The sequence below is a fragment of the Myotis yumanensis genome, unplaced genomic scaffold, assembly GCF_028538775.1.
Source record: "Myotis yumanensis isolate MYYU_CA2020_CCGP unplaced genomic scaffold, mMyoYum1.0.hap1 SCAF_1, whole genome shotgun sequence".
In the NCBI taxonomy this organism is placed as follows: domain Eukaryota; kingdom Metazoa; phylum Chordata; class Mammalia; order Chiroptera; family Vespertilionidae; genus Myotis; species Myotis yumanensis.
The window spans coordinates 62,608,250-62,624,715 of NW_027223752.1; the positions used below are offsets into that span (position 1 = coordinate 62,608,250).

Below are 16,466 nucleotides of genomic sequence, written 5' to 3' on the forward strand. Positions count from 1 at the left end.
TAGGGACATACCAAGTTTTGTTCTCAGACTAAAACAAAAAAGCAGTTATGTTTGAAGAGGTACCTGTTTACAATTTGCATAATGTGTCTGGATGTTTCACTTGGAAGGTGGGGAATGTAGAACCAATCAAAGAAATTTGGTATGCCCTGGAGTTAGGATGTAATTCTCACCAGGAGGAGAATACCTCAAGAGAGAATGAGTTCCCTCAGTCAACTGGCAGAGGGGAGCCATTCTTCAAGAAAATGGCACCAGCCAGGCTGGTGTGGCTCAGTGTTTGAGCATCAACCTATGAACCAGAAGGTTAAAGTTCGATTCCCAGTCAGGGCACATGCCTGGGTTGGAGGTTCAATCCTCAGTAGCAGATAGTGGTGCAGGAGGCAGCCAATCAATGATTCTCTATGATCTTTGATGTTTCTATTTTTCCCTCTTCCTTCCTCTCTGGAAAAAAAAAAAAAGAAAGAAAATGGCACCTGATCCTAGTGTCATAACTGTAGAGAACCTCATTCTTAAAGAGGTACTATCATATGCAGAATAACTGAAGCAATAACCAACAGATGAGGTACTTGTAAATAATCACGTGGCAGGGAGAAGCAATCTATATATATGGTATAAAAGACTGTGGTGGAATGACCTTTACATGTCAATTTTGTCTATCACTAAATCTCTCTGATGAAAAACCATCTGATGATGCCCTGACCGGTTTGGCTCAGTGGATAGAGCATCAGCCGATGGACTCAAGCGTCGCAGGTTCGATTCTGGTCAAGGGCACGTACCTCGGTTGCGGGCACATCCCCAGTGGGGGGTGTGCAGGAGGCAGCTGATCGATGTTTCTCTCTCATCGATGTTTCTAACTCTCTGTCCCTCTCCCTTTCTCTCTGTAAAAAATCAATAAAAAATATATTAAAACAACAACAACAACAACAAAAACCATCTGATGGAAAATTTATTGTTGCAGCAAAGGTAAAGTTAGTCCAAATGATATAAATTTTCCAGAATACCCAGCATATTTAAAAAAATTAATGATAAGTGAAGATTCTGACAGTAAAAATTTTATGGAAAATATTCGTTCCATATGCAAATTGTCCCCTCGGGAGTTTGACCAGGAGACCGGGAGTTCGATCGCTCGCTTCATGATGTGTGCTGACCACCGGGGGGCAGCTCGGAACATGGCAGGTGTCTGTGACAGGGCGCTGGCAGCAGGCAGCAGTGGAGGCACTGCCGGCCCGATGGACCCCGACGACAGCGGGACCACGGCGGGATGATGGAGCAGGTGAGTGGGGGGCACCAGGCCAAGGCAGGTGCCAGGTGGGACTGTGAAGCTGGGGGCATGAGCTGGGGCTGCCGAGGAGAGATGGGGCCAGACACGCCCTGAAGCCCTCCTGTGGTCCCTTCCAGGCAGGCCAATCTCCCGCGGTCCCACTCTGTCTGTCTGGCCCCATATGTATCTCTGTAGCCGAAAGAAGCCAGAGTTGTCAACAGAATATGTCCGAAGACCAACTATTGGCACAATGTACCTCTTTGGCCTAAAGAAAGCAGCGGCGTCACCAGATCTGAACACCAACTATTGGCACAACATACCTCTGCAGCCAGAAAAAAAGCAGTGTTGTCGACAGAATATATCTGAAAAACTGTTATCGACAAGTACTACCAATACTGGTAGGAACTGCCTTCACAGCAAAAATGAAGTAAATGAGGATGTAATTACCGAACATAGTTGTGGTGGAATGACCTTTACATGTCAATTTTGCCTATCACTAAATTTCTCTGGTGAAAAACCATCTGATGGAAAATTTATTGTGGCAGCAAAGGTAAAGTTTGTCCAAATGATATAAATTTTCCAGACTACCCAGCATATTTTAAAAAATTAATGATAAGCAAAGATTCTGACAGTAAAAATTTTATGGAAAATATTCGTTCCATAAATAGTTCTTTTGCTTTTGCTTCAATGAATGCAAATATCGCTTCACCATCAGGATATGGGCCACACTGTTTTAGAACATACGGTCAAGTTTATCAGCATACTGGAATTTTACATGCTTCAGATGGTGTTTCTCGGAAGTTTGCTCAACTCTACATTTTAGACATGGCCGAAGTGACGAGTAAAAGATTAGCAATGTCAGAAAACCAAGGTTGCTCAGAAAGACTCATGATCAACATCAACAACCTCATGCATGAAATAAACGAATTAACAAAATCATACAAGATGCTACATGAGGTAGAAAAGGAAGCCCAATCTGAAGCAGCAGCAAAAGGTATTGCTCCTACGGAAGTAACAACGGCAATTAAATATAATCGTAATAGTGATCTGGGTAGATATAATTATCCCCGTGTAACTGAAGTTGCTGTCATATTCAGAAAGGAAGATGGAGAACCTCCTTTTGAAAGGGACCAGCTCATTCATTGTAAACCAGATCCCAATAATCTGAATGTCACTAAAATGAAACAAATCAGTATCCTGTTTCCTACATTAGATGCAATGACGTATGCTATTCTTTTTCCACATGGTGAAAAAGGCTGGGGAACAGGTATTGCATTAAGACTCAGAGATGACAGTGTAATCAACAATAATACCAGACAAAATGTAAGGACACGAGTCACACAAATGCAGTATTATGGATTTCATCTCTCTGTCCGGGACACATTCAATCCTATTTTAAATGCAGAAAAATTAACTCAACAGTATATTGTCGATTCATATTAAAAAATGGAAGCCAATCGGATAAATTTCATTAAAGCAAGCCAATCTAAGTTGAGAGTTGAAAAATATAATGGTTTGATGGATTACCTCACATCTAGATCTGAAAATCACAATGTGCCGATTGGTAAAATGATAATACCTTCATCATCTCTTGAGGGGAGTCCCAGAAATATGCAGCAGCAATATCAGGATGGTATGGCAATTGTAACAAAGTATGGCAAGCCCAATTTATTCATAACCATGACATGCAACTCAAAATAGGCAGCTATTACAAATAATTTACAATGCTGGCAAAAAGTTGAAAACAGACCTGACTTGGTAGCCAGGGTTTTAAATATTAAGCTGAATGCTCTTTTAAATGATATATACAAATTTGATTTATTTGGCAAAGTTACAGCTAAAATTCATGTCATAGAATTTCAGAAACACGGACTGCCTCACACTCACATATTATTGATATTAGATAGTAAATCCAAACAACAAACAGAACATGACATTGACTGTATAGTTAAGGCAAAAATTCTGAATGAAGACCAGTATCCTCAACTTTTTCAAATTGTAAGATCAAATATGGTACATGGACCATGTGGAACACAAAATCCAATATTAAATGTTAAAATATTTTTTCTAATTATTTCCCTTTCAATGTGCACGAATCTGTGCACCGGGCCACTCTTATACACATAACCCACCAACCCACCATAAGTGATCTTGGGAACGAAAGGAAAAGGGCAAGATGAGTATCTTCTTACAGACCAAAGAGATCACTGAAGTTTTTGATAGGAAAAGTTATTTGGTATTACTGAATTGTATACTTAAAATGATGAATTTTATGATATGTAAATTATATCTTAATAAAGTTGTTTAAAAAACACACACAAAACTTTGGTGATTTGAGCTGGAGTATTTGCGTGAGGTGAAGCATCCAACAACAGTCCAGTAAGGAGAGAGTATTCACAAGTTTTTATTGGAGTTTTTCAAGACAAGGTATAAAACCTCTGGTACAAAACCTGAAATTTTTCAAATTAAGATAGGCTCACTACAAATGATAATGAAAACTACCAAATACAGGAGATTAAAAATGGTGGCAGAGTAGGAGGATGCTGCTCGAACATGCTCCCAGGAACAAGCTGGGATTACAACTGAGATATGGAAAGGCTTCCTGAATAATCAATGGAAAACTAGCAGGAGAGAACCCTGATACCCAAGGACCAAAGGTAGAGACCGTATATAGACTGAGGAGGGTACCCACATAACATCTAGCTGTGAAAAGCAGTGCAGTGCTGTCTGCCAGGGAGTGGCAGCTGAAAGTTCGGACAGCCTCTTAAAGGGCCAACACACAAAAATTCCCTGTGGAGCCACCCACCTTGTGCTCTGGCAGAGGGAGGGTGAAGTGGACTGGAGCTGTGAGAGCAGAACCCAGGACTGGGATCTTGGGGGATAAAGCTCAGAAGGCAGAAGTTTCCTGGGCTAAGCCATTCCCTCACACAGTGGAGGACATCTTTCCCACATAAACATCTGCCTTGCCTGGGGAGAAGACAGTTGACACACCCCATTGGAAAACACCATGCCCGGAGGCCACTTAAGTGATTAAAAGTAATAATTAGCCTCCAGGCAGAAGCAACCGCCCCACTCTGTTGAAAAAACTCTCACCATATCTGAGGACGATTGCCTGGGGGCAATTCAAATCAAATACTATTAGTCTATAGATAGGGGCAGTCTCTGGAGGCTTTGAGTCTTTGCCTGACCCAATTAGTCAGAAACAATCTTTTACACTGTCCTGCACTAGAGATTGAGAGGTACAGAGGATCTACCTAAAACACAGTCACAAACCCAAACAGACAACCAAAATGAGGAAACAAAGAAATAACCCCCAAATGAAAGAACTAGCAAATTCTCCAGAAGAAGAGATAAATGAAGCAGAGATAAGAAATTTATCTGAAACAGAGTTCAGAGTAATGATGTTAAAAATGCTCAACAGTATGAAAAAAGACATAGTAACTATGAAAAAAGAACAGTCTGAGATAAAGAATGACATAACACAAATAAAGAACACATTGGAAGGAATACACAGCAGATTAGGGGTAGGTAAGGATCGAATCAGTGAATTAGAAGACAGAGTTGAAAGTATCACTCAATCAGAGAACCAAAAAGAAAAAACAATTAAAAAACAGGAGGACAGCTTAAGGGAGCTGTGGGACAATGTGAAACATAACAATATTAGAATAGCAGGTGTGCCAGAAGAGGCAGAAAGGGAGATCGGAATAGAGAAGGTGTTTGAAGAAATAATGGTAGAAAACTTCCCTAACCTGGAAAAGGAAAAAGTCACACAAGTTCAGGAGGCACAGAGAACCCCAAACAAGAACTCAAACAGACCCACACTCAGACACATCATAATTAAAATGTCAAAAGTTAAAGACAAAGAGAGGATCATTTATTTTATTTGTTTATTTACTTAATTACTTATATTGTTTATTTACTTACTTACTTATATTGTCTAAAGTTTTACATATGTCTCCTTTTCCCAAGATTGACCCCCACCAGCCACTCCCACCCCCGAGGACAAGCCCTCAACACCCCAGTGGATAAAGAATCTTAAAGGCAGCAAGAGAAAACTGTTACCTACAAAGGAGTTCCCATAAGGCTGACACCTCACTTCTCATCAAAAACTCTACAGGCCAGAAGGGAATGGCATGAAGCACTCAAGGTAACAGAAAGCAAGGATCTGAGACCAAGATTACTATATCCAGCAGGGCTATCATTCAAAATAGTCAAATAAAGAGCTTCCCAGACCAAAAAAATAAATAAATAAAAGACTAAAGGAGTTCATCACCACCAAGCCAGCATTACAAGAAATGCTAAAGGGATTATTGCTATAAGGGATTGTTGAGAAGAAGAAACAGAAAGAGAACCCTAGCCATACAGAATTAAAATAGCTATAAATAAGTACCTCTCAATAATAACCCTAAATGTAAATGGATTACCAGTAAATGGTCCAATCAAAAGGTGTATGGTAGCTGAATGGATACAAAAACATGACCCAACTATATGCTGTCTACAAGAGATCCACCTCAAAACAAAAGACACACACAGGATGAAAGTGAAGGGATGAAAAAAAAAATTTCCATGCAAATGGAAAAGAAAAAAAAAAAGCTGGAGTAGCAATACTCATATCCGACAAAATAGACTTTAAAAGCATCATGCTAAGCAAAATAACCCAGTCAGAGAAAGATAAGTATCATATAATCTCACTCATGGAATATAATGGACAACATAAACTGATGAATAAAAATAGAACCAGAGGGGGAAAAATATACTAGAATATAATAGAAGTAATCCTGTTATTTGCAGACTTTTAATATTTCCTACAACTTTTGTGGTATCATACTATGTTAGTACAGTTTTGGTAATATTATTACACTTAAAATCCTTTTATTCTTGACATAGTAATGTTTATTGCATGTAATATTATTATATGTAAGATCATTTTTCTTGAATAATTGGTGTTTATTGCATGTAACATTATCATATTTAAAATCGTTTTTCTTGAGATATTAATGTTTATTGCATGTAACATTACATTTAAGATCATTTTTCTTGAAATATTAAAGTTTATTGCATGTAAAAACAAAAACAAAACTATCAAATACATATACACATAAATAAAATCCAAACTACATAAAACTACCGAAATAATGAGAACCATACTACTCGTGGAGATAGTTTCTGGGAAATGGCAGGGTTGGAGGTAGAAAGAAAAACAATATTTAAGATGTGACAGCTGAAAAAGCAGAACTAATGAAAGAAGGGAAGTCTGAGAAATCATTGCTCTTGGCCAAGGAGCTTGGTTTGCTAACCCCAGGGTCATAAGATGTGTTTTGGCACATGTTCTTTTAAAAAAGGCTAAAGGACATTTTCCCTTTAATAATAAACAAGGGAAATCAGGAGAGCCACACAGAAGTAAAAGGCAACTTAATTTAATGTAGAGAAGGAGAGGAGGTTGCTGAGACTATAGTATATGGACCCAAAACAGGAGTTCAGGATAATAGTTCTAAAATTAACAGTCATGACACCAACTGTAAACTATTATTTTTACATGACAGAATAAAACTGTATATATCTTACATCTTAGAAACATATTTCTTTCATTTGCCTGAGTTTCTCAGATTAACAAAGAGGCCATATGCTATATTCCAATATAATGAAGAGAAAAATAAAGGAATCAAATTTTATTTGCATACCTGTTATATGCCAGGTACTTTATCATATATGTGTCTTCATAATAACTGCAAAATATAACTATCCCTATTTTACAGATAAAGAAACTGAGACTCAGAGGGGATAGAGCCTGATCAAGGATATATAAAATCTCAATAGTGGACGTGAATTTGAACCTGAACCTAAAATTCATGCTGTTTACACTATACACTGCCCCTATACAGTACTTTCCACCACATTATTACTTTTGTTACTACACTTTAACAGAAGCAAATTACTGAAGTGACAGTAACTGACAAAAAGCAAGAGCAGGAGGAAAAACTATAAAGTAACTAAAACACAAAAAGCGTGAAACAATTTAATGCAATTACCAATAACCTATAAAGTACAACAACCTCAAAAGACAATTCAACAGCAGAGAATAACATCAATGCCCACAATTAATTCTAAATTCTATAGCCTCCAAATCAGATTGGTTAAGTTTGGAGGACTCCATTAAAAAAGACCAGAAAAAGTGTTATGCTACATTTTAAAATAGCTTTTTAAAAATATTTCAATTTCTTACTGGCTTTGTAATCTTGGGTAAGATGATGAACTATTTTTTGTCCCTCTGTTTTCCCACCTGTAAAATGAGAATAATAATAGTACCTTTCTCATAGAGCTAATACATTAATTCATTAAGTGAATTAATACATATTAATCCCTTAGAACAGTTCTTAACACAGAGCAAGTGTTCAAAAATATGTTAGCTGCCCTAACCAGTTTGGCTCACTGGATGGAGCGTCGGCCTGTAGACTCAAGGGTCCCAGGTTCGATTCCGGTCAAGGGCATGTACCTTGGTTTCGGGCACATACCCAGTAGGGAGTGTGCAGGAGGCAGCTGATCAATGTTTCTCTCTCATCGATGTTTCTAACTCTCTATCCCTCTCCCTTCCTTTCTGTAAAAAATCAATAAAACATATATTTTAAAAAATGTTAGCTAATAAAATCATTATTAATTATCTTCAAACTTCATTTTTAAGGAATACTGCCTTAGTTCATGCTAGGTAAATGAAATATTACTATACTGTGATCCATATAATAGACAATTAATTATAGAGATTGGGAGAGAGAGGTAAGACTAAAAATGAGAATGCAAAAAAGTGAGAGATGAATGTACACAAAACAGTAGAAGAGAGGTGTTAAATCATTTTGCCCACACCTCCATCAGCATTTATCTCACCATACTATAATCAACTCGATAAATATCTATCTTCTCTATAAGTTGTGAGGGTTTTGAGGGCAGGCACTTATTTTTATACTGTCAGCCCAACATAGTGCCTGCAATATAATTAGTAGATACTAAATAAATGTATAATAAAATAAGAAGGGGGATTAGTAAGGTTTTAGATCAATGTTGGGAGTACCTGGTTTTACCATATTCTAATTGGACTGGGGGCAGAGTCAGTAAAGACCTATTATTACTCTTTGTTTAACTGATTATCAATATCCATCCCCAGTCTTTCTGAACTAGAAAAATATGTCCAAAATATATTTGATTTGCTTCAAAATTATAATTTTCAAATTATGATAAAACAAATTTTAATAATTTATTGGCATTATCCCACACACCAAGGGTTGTGGGTTGTGGATTCAATTCCCGGTCAGGATACATACCTGAGTTTCGAGTTCAATCTCCGGTTGAGGTGTGTGCGGGAGGCAGCCAATCGATGTTTTTCAACTCTCTCTCTGAAAATCAATGAGGGGCATGTCCTTGCGTGAGGATTAAAAACAAAATGTGTGTGTGTGTGTGTGTGTGTGTGTGTGTGCGCGCGCGCGCGGCTCTGATTAGCCTATTATGCCCAAAAGTTAACCCTAATGGTCAAACGGTCAGAGAGCCATAGCAATAAACAATACTAAATAAGAAACAAGCCTATTTTTTGGCTGTTAATCTGCTAAATGCAGTACAGCTACAAAAAAGATACCTGATCTCCAGTACCAAAGTAAGCATGTTTGGGGAAAACCAACCCTAAATCCCTTGTCTGGGACCACCCTTACTGCAGGCCCTGTGAAGTATACAGCCTAAGCAACCACATAAAAATGCCACCTCCCTCACAGATGTTTGGTACAGGGGTTACCCGCAACCCAAGCAAGATAGAAAAAAATTCAATTCTCCAGGAATCTAGAAAGCTGGAAATAAAACCTCAGTTGAGAGATCATTTATCATGCGGTCTGGAGGCAGCATTACAGCAAGCCAAAGTCACATTTAAGCTGAAGCTACTAAGGGGGAAAGCAGAAGCCATGAGAAAGCCAGTCTGTAGAGGGGAGAATGGAGCAGTGCTAGAGCTAGGGGGCGAGGGGTGGGGTGGGGGGGGCACTTGCCTCAGGTGCAACATTGGAGAGGGCAACAAAAACTCAGTAATCAAGATAATCAAATTAACATCCAGAAGGGAGCTCAGAGGCACAGGAAGAAGTTGAAGAGAGTCCACATAGGACAAAGACGGAGGAAGGAGGGCAGGGACTTTCCCAGTGCCTGCTCGGGGTTCCAGCTATGGTTCATTTCAGGGGCCTCTATCGCCTTACAGTAACAGCCACTGCAAGTGCCAGCCCTGACACCATCCCTTCTAGCAGGCTAGCGTAAGTGGCATCCCTTCTAATAGGCTAGCTTAAGTGGGTTTGTGTTTCCTGAGACCTAAACACCTTGACTAACACTCTATTTGGGAAAATGAGACAGGCACATAAAGCTTAAAAAAAAAAATCAAGGCAATATATAATTAAGTGTCAAAAAATGGTACTGAAATTGGTGCTACAGAAGTTCAGAGATCACTGTGGGTGGTCAGGAAGGATAAGGTTAGCTAGATAGAGGTGGGGAGAAGTATATACTAAGCAAACAGATCAAAGTACATGGGAAGGGAGCCAGGGAAAGGAGAGGAAATGAAGGGGAAGGAGTGATTCTCGAATATCCGGTATCAAAGCCAAGGTAAATACATCTCCATGCATTTCTGCCTCCAGCCCTCACATCTCACTGTTCATTACACCTGATACACAGCAATCCTTCCCCCTTTTTCTCATGTTTGAATCCTTTCACATCTTTCAGCAACCAGTTCAAACAACATTTCTTTGAAGAGGTATCCTACTCAAAAGAAGGTACAGACCAGAATTAAGGTTGTGGCACTGGAAAAAAGAAAGGAAGAAAAGATGATATGGCAGAGGGAAGGCAAAGGGGCTGAATGAAGTGTCAAGAGATATCCTCTGGTGGAGAGTAAACTTGAGATGCTGTCCTATGTGTTAGGTATGTAGGACGTGACAAGGAGGAATAATGGGGGCTCAGTAAACGAGAGGTAGGTGTAGAGGGTGTGCTGATGACTAACAGAATGGCCGAGCTGCACCAAAGGCCTTGCAGAGGAGAAAATGTACAAATGTGTTGTGGTCCATTTTTGTACATAGTTCTGTGATTTTCTCTAAGAAATAGTAAATCTTAGGGACAAACTGAAGAAAAACAGAGGGGGGGATGGGTAGGGGCTTTGACTTTCATATAATCACATACTTATTGATATTTCCCAATAGAATCAAGCTTTCTTACCCATCTCCCACCCACTTCCCACCTCCCACCCACTTCCATACTCCTGCCATAGGACCCCAGTGGCCATAATAAAGAAGAAAAAAAAGAAAAAAGCAGTTATTTAAGAATGTTAACTTGAATTCCCCATGAACAAAAATAAATCTTGGTATTATATCAAATCTTGCTGTGTTTAACACAGGGTAAGGGCTGCCGGAATAGATGTCAGATTGTATATACTTGAAGGGCCTTTTTTTTCACTGGTATGCGTATAATCAAGTAAATAGTCTTTAACAATTCCTCATTAAAATGATAACCCCACACCCAGGGAATCAACATATTTTGTTGGTTATAATTTCCATATGCAAATCCCTTACTCTATAATTATGATTAATAATATCCTGCTCAAAGGGCTTGCTCTATGCAATAGGCTAAGGGATTACCTACAAGTCTATATACATAACTATATACATATTAAATATATGCCTATTAGACAATTGCTACTGTTTAAAAAACTTAACTAAAGGCACTAAGAATTGCCTTAAACACCAGAATACACTTTAAATAAATTTAACTTGTCATCATGCTCTCCTTCACTCTAGCCCTCATTTCTCCCACATACTTCAGGAATTGTGTTCACTTGTAGGTACTTGTAGTGATATCAGTGCTTACTGAGAGTAGATTCCCCAGATATGAAACTGTTTAATTGTAAAGGGTTATCTCTGTGCATCAGTTGCCTTGGTTTGTAAGCTTGTCTTGGTGTGTTTGTGTTCCCTCTTTAGTGAGTGCGTGTAGGTGTTTGAGTATATGTACCAAGGGAGGGTATATCTTCACAGGTAAAAAAGTGTACACATCTGTGAAGGAACTTGGTCTGTATTTCAGTGATTCTCAAAATGAACTGTTAAGTATATAAGAGCAAGAGATAGTCCCAAAAGATTACATATTGTATGATTTCATTTATATGAAATGTCCAGAATTGGCAAATTAAAAACCATAATGAGGTACCATTTTACATCTTCTAGTGTGGCTAAAATAAAAAAGGCTGACAACACTAAAAATTGGTGACATTAAAATGTGGAGAAAAACAAACAAATAAACCCTGTTCAATTGGTTGGAGTGTCGTCCCATACACGAACAGGTTTTAGGTTCAATTCCCAGTCAGGGCACATGCCTAGGCTGGGGTTCGATCCCAGGTCAGGGTGAGTACAGTTGACAAGCAATCGATGTTCCTCTCTCACATTGATGTGATAAAAAAAAAACTAAAAAAAAAAAACACCACAGATACATAACACAGAAAAATCTCAAAAACATTGTTACATGAAAGAAGCCAGACACAAAAAAGCACATACTACTGTACGATTCCATTTATGTGAAGTCTATGACTAGGCAAAACACATCTATGGTGTTAGAAATGTGGAATCAAAGTGGTTGCCTTTGGAGAAGGGTGGGTGAAGGAAATGGCTGGAAAGGGATATGAGGGAACTTTCCATGGTGATGGAAATGTTTTCTAATTTGTCTTGGTATAAGTTACATTGTATAAAATTATCAGAACTCCTTGAACTAGACACTCAAGATATGCTCATTTTGCCTGCCCTGTGTGGCTCAGTGATTGAGCATCCACCTATCACGGTTCATTCCGAGTCAAGGCAAATGCCCAGGTTGCAGAGGCAGCCAGTCAATGATTCTCTCTCATCATTGATGTTTCTATCTCTCCCCCACTTCCTTCCTCTCTGAAATCAATAAAAATATTTTTTTAAAAAAGATATGCGCATCTTACTGAATGTTAATTATACCTCATAAAACATACAAAATAGGACTCTGCTTCAAGGCATAGGTTAAGGATGTTTCAAGTGAAATCTACATTACTACACATACATTTTCAATTTTTTGCCTCTTTGGATTATTCACATCTCTATTCCTTCATTATTATAAATAATCTAATGGATTACAGACATGTATGGGTAGATAGATATGTGTGTTCATGTTAATTTTTCATAAAGAGCAAATCAAGTTTGATTTTTTAGGATTTCAATATGTGTACCAAATTGACTGTTACAAGTCCAGTTGAATTTTCTGTTTTTCTATATCATTTTCCTCTCAATACAATGTTATAGTTGTGATTCTGGAGGTTTGAGATAAAACTGAATGAGAATAAGGCATGTAAATCAAATGTCAGCAAGAAAGGTTGATGATAGAAAGACAATAGTGCTTTAGCCACTATAACAGCCTAGAGAATAATACCCTCTTCAATTATTTTTAATAAGAGCCCATAATTTTTAAATTTAAGGGAAACTGAAAAGAATGAAGAATGCCAGCTAATTTGATCTTTAAAAGTTGATAACACAGCCTAAATAGCAAGAGCAGTGTACATCAGACTGACTCCTGAAAACCTACTGAGATCTTTCCTTCTATTTTACTGGGTCCTCCTCTGTCTTCCTTTCTCTTCATCTTTCCCCTCCCTCTATCCAGGTATATTTTTATCCCCACCACCTCTCACTCTTCCTATGATTTACTCATATCTAATCGATTGTCGTGTATATCAAGCTCAACCCAGGTTCCAAGTAAATAAATTTACAAAATTATACTGTATTCTATTGTAGATATGGCACATAAACTCACACAGTATACAGAGTATAGCCTGGGAAGACAGAGATGACCAGTGAGTGGAAAAACGATGACTTCATTTGTTTCCCGTCCCCATAACTGTAAAAGATCTCTCCCTCTGAACTCCTACCGTATGTTTTTATTCCCCACAGATGGCTCTTACAGCACTCTGTACTATGCCTCATTTCAAAGAGAGTAGTTCCCAGACAAAAACCGTGTCTTAATGTCTGTAATTCGCCATGAGCCTAAGACAGTGCTTTGTACAAGGTGGGGCAAGACACATGTTGAATCAGTGAATGATTGAATTAATGTGAATGAAAACAATTGAAGATGGAAGAGGATGAGAGGAGAAAACACTGAGAGGATTCTGCACAGAGAAAGAAGGGAAGGAGAGAGAGTAGAAAAAAAACTTGTGAAAACAATTACTTTTGTTAAAGTGAATAGTATTTTTTTTTTCATAGAAACGTAGGTTTATTTTGTTGTTGTTTTTTTCTTTAATATAGTAATCCTTTAATTTATTTTTTTTAAATTTTGTTTTATTGCTTAAAGTATTACAAAGAGTATTATATATGTCTCCTTTTTCCCCCCCTTGACATTCCCCGGGCCTCCCCTACAACCCGTGTCTTGTGTCCATTGGTTATGCTTATATGCGTGCATACAAGTCCTTTGGTTGATCTCTTACCACCTCCCCACCTGGCTCCCACACCCCCCAGCCCCAACCCTCCACAGAATAGGATTATTTTTTAAAACTGAGAGTTGGAAAAAGCAATTACTATTCATCTAATATCACAGCTATCAGCTCCTATCTTTATTTCTTTAAAAAAATATGTTCTTACTGATTTTTAGAGCGAGAGGAAGGGAGAGGGATAGAGAAGTAGGAACATCAATGGGAAAGTAATTTCATACATGGGCTGCCTCCTGCATGGCCCCCTATTGGGAATGGAGCCGACAAACTGGGCATGTGCCCTGAGGGGATCGAACCAGCGACCTCTTGGTTCCTGGTTGACTCTCAAATGCTGAGCCACAGTGGCTGGGCTCAGCACCTATCTTTAAACTGTCACTATGAACACCTCAGCAGTGGTTCTCAACCTTCTGGCCCTTTAAATACAGTTCCTCATGTTGTGACGCAACCATAAAATTATTTTCGTTGCTACTTCATAATTGTAATGTTGCTACTATTATGAATCGTAATGTAAATATCTGATATGCAGGATGGTCTTAGGTGACCCCTGTGAAAGGGTCGTTCGACCGCCAAAGGGGTCGCGACCCACAGGTTGAGAACCGCTGCCTTAAAGTATCTCCCAACCCTTGATATTCAGTGTAGTCTGACATGCAAGTTCTAGGGCCCCACTTCAGACCTACAAGATCCCGGATGATTTATGCATGTTAATGTTTGAGAAGCACCACCCTACACCATTCAAGTCCTTTGTGTTGTAGGGAACCTGTGTTTTATTTAAATGGGCCAGTAGCTGAGACTAGGAAAATCTGATTAGACTAAAACCAATCATTGTAATGGAGTTTGACTTTACGTCTTAACTTTAGGTGAAGCTAATTACAGAGTAACAGGGCCTAAAGTGTTTATAACAAAATTTTGGAATTAGTCATAAAAATATGATTAAAGGAAATTGAGCAGGTCAGTAACAGCCTCCAGAACTCATTTTTGTTCATTCATGCCTAGCACAGGGTTTGGAATGACACCTGTGGCCCATGTTTCCTGAATAAATAAAATCATGAATTTTTAAAAATCAGACATGTTTAGGGCTGGAATAATCTTAGGGTCACCTAGTTCAACAACCTCATTTTAAAGATGAGCAAGCTGGAAGTCCTGAGAGGTTCAAAACTAAGCAAGCTGAGCTCTGGCCGGTTTGGCTCAGTGGATAGATAGAGCGTGGGCCTGCGGACTGAAGGGTCCCGGGGTCCATTCCCGTCAAGGGCACATGCCTGGGTCGCTGGCTCAATCCCCACTAGGGGGCGTGCAGGAGGCAGCTGATCCATGATTGTCTCTCTCCCTCCCCCTTCCTCTCTGAAATCAATAAAATATATTAAAAAAAAAAAAAGTAAGCAAGCCGAGAGTGAGAACATACTGGATCTGACATTTCCATTCCCTTTTTGTTCCTTTCATAGGAATGTGTTAGAAAGGAGATTCTAAGCATTTATAATAAAATTAGGGGCTCTCAAAGAAGTGATAGGGTAAAAAAGTGCCTAGAACTAGGAAGAAGAGACTAGTACAAGTAAATGAGGCTGGACAAAACTATTTTTCCAAGCGTTTTATTTTTTGACAGACCAATTAATTAATCAATTTAACTTGCCGGGGAAAAAAAATCACCTAAAGGATTCTCAGAAAAAGAAACATGAGCTGCATGAAAATGTTACAAGCCGAGAGAGCCCGCACATAACTAATTTACATTTCACAGGCTTATTTCCTGTTCAAGTACGACCTCCTGCGATAAGCTCTACTGCAGTGTTCCTTACCGGATGACTTTTGGTTTTAAGAGAAGCCAAGAGCAAGTCGGAAACGCGATTCTTAACTAAACATAAAACAAAACAAACAAACAAAAAGCAAAAACCTGCGGCTCTTTCTCGTTTGTTTATAGTCTGCATGCAGGCCTGCCGAGGAAACACACCAAACTCTGTAGGCAAAAGTACAAGGTCCTCAAAAGAAACCAACACAAGCGACTTCACAGCCGGACCCAGCTGTGCTACTCGGGAGCCAGGAATTTATTCTAAGACAGAGGGAGAGCAGAGAGATCAAACCGGCGAGCGCAGGACAAGCCAGATTTTAATTTTAAAAAAGGGTGTGCCCTAAGGTGGTTTTTTTTTTTCCTTTCGGACTTTCTACAAGCAGAAGCCTTTGAAGGAGTACTGGTGAGAAAACCCTTTGAAGATGACCGTCCCCGAGCAACGCCTGGGTGGGGTGGAGGCGGCGGGCAGGAGCCGCGGGCAGCGGTGGGTGGGGAGGGGGCCGGTCCCGAACCCGGGGAGGCCGGGCCCCCGAGTGATTCATCAGCTCAAGGTTCGCGCGCCTCCACCGCAGGCGCCTCCCAGCGCGCCCCAGGGCTCCCACCCGGGCCCGGTCACCCCAAAGTCGCCCTCAGCGTCCCCGGCTCCCTGCGAGGGACCGTGGGGAAGAAGACCCAGGCCGGCGGCTGGAAGAGCAGCCACCTCTCCCTCCTCAGCCACCATGGCCGGTGCGACTCCCTGCCCGCGCCCGCAGACGGACTTCCTGGAAAGCACCCGCTGGACTTACCTGACTGGCGCCTGCTGGGGCCACCGACTCCTTCACAGACCCGCGAGGACTGCCGCAGCTCGGTTCCGGCACCCGCCCGTCTGCCTCCCAGGGAGTTGCCGGACCCGCCAGCCAGTAGCACCCCAACTCGACCGCGCTGTCTGTGAGGCTGGTTCCCCCTCC

The 16,466-nt window shown here is 39.9% G+C and overlaps 1 protein-coding gene across 2 annotated transcripts in view; it reads right to left on the bottom strand.

The window, feature by feature from the left end:
• TMOD3 (tropomodulin 3) overlaps positions 1-16,466 on the bottom strand; it is a 74,123-nt gene extending 57,657 nt beyond the window's left edge. Inside the window, exons 1-2 of one of the 2 annotated variants that reach the window (XM_070422778.1) lie at positions 16,305-16,466; positions 8,572-8,641 (exon numbers count right to left, since the gene is read on the bottom strand). The gene's annotated coding sequence lies outside the window, so the exon portion shown is untranslated. The remainder of the gene's footprint in view (positions 1-8,571; positions 8,642-16,304) is intronic. The other variant, XM_070422768.1, reaches the window with a different exon arrangement.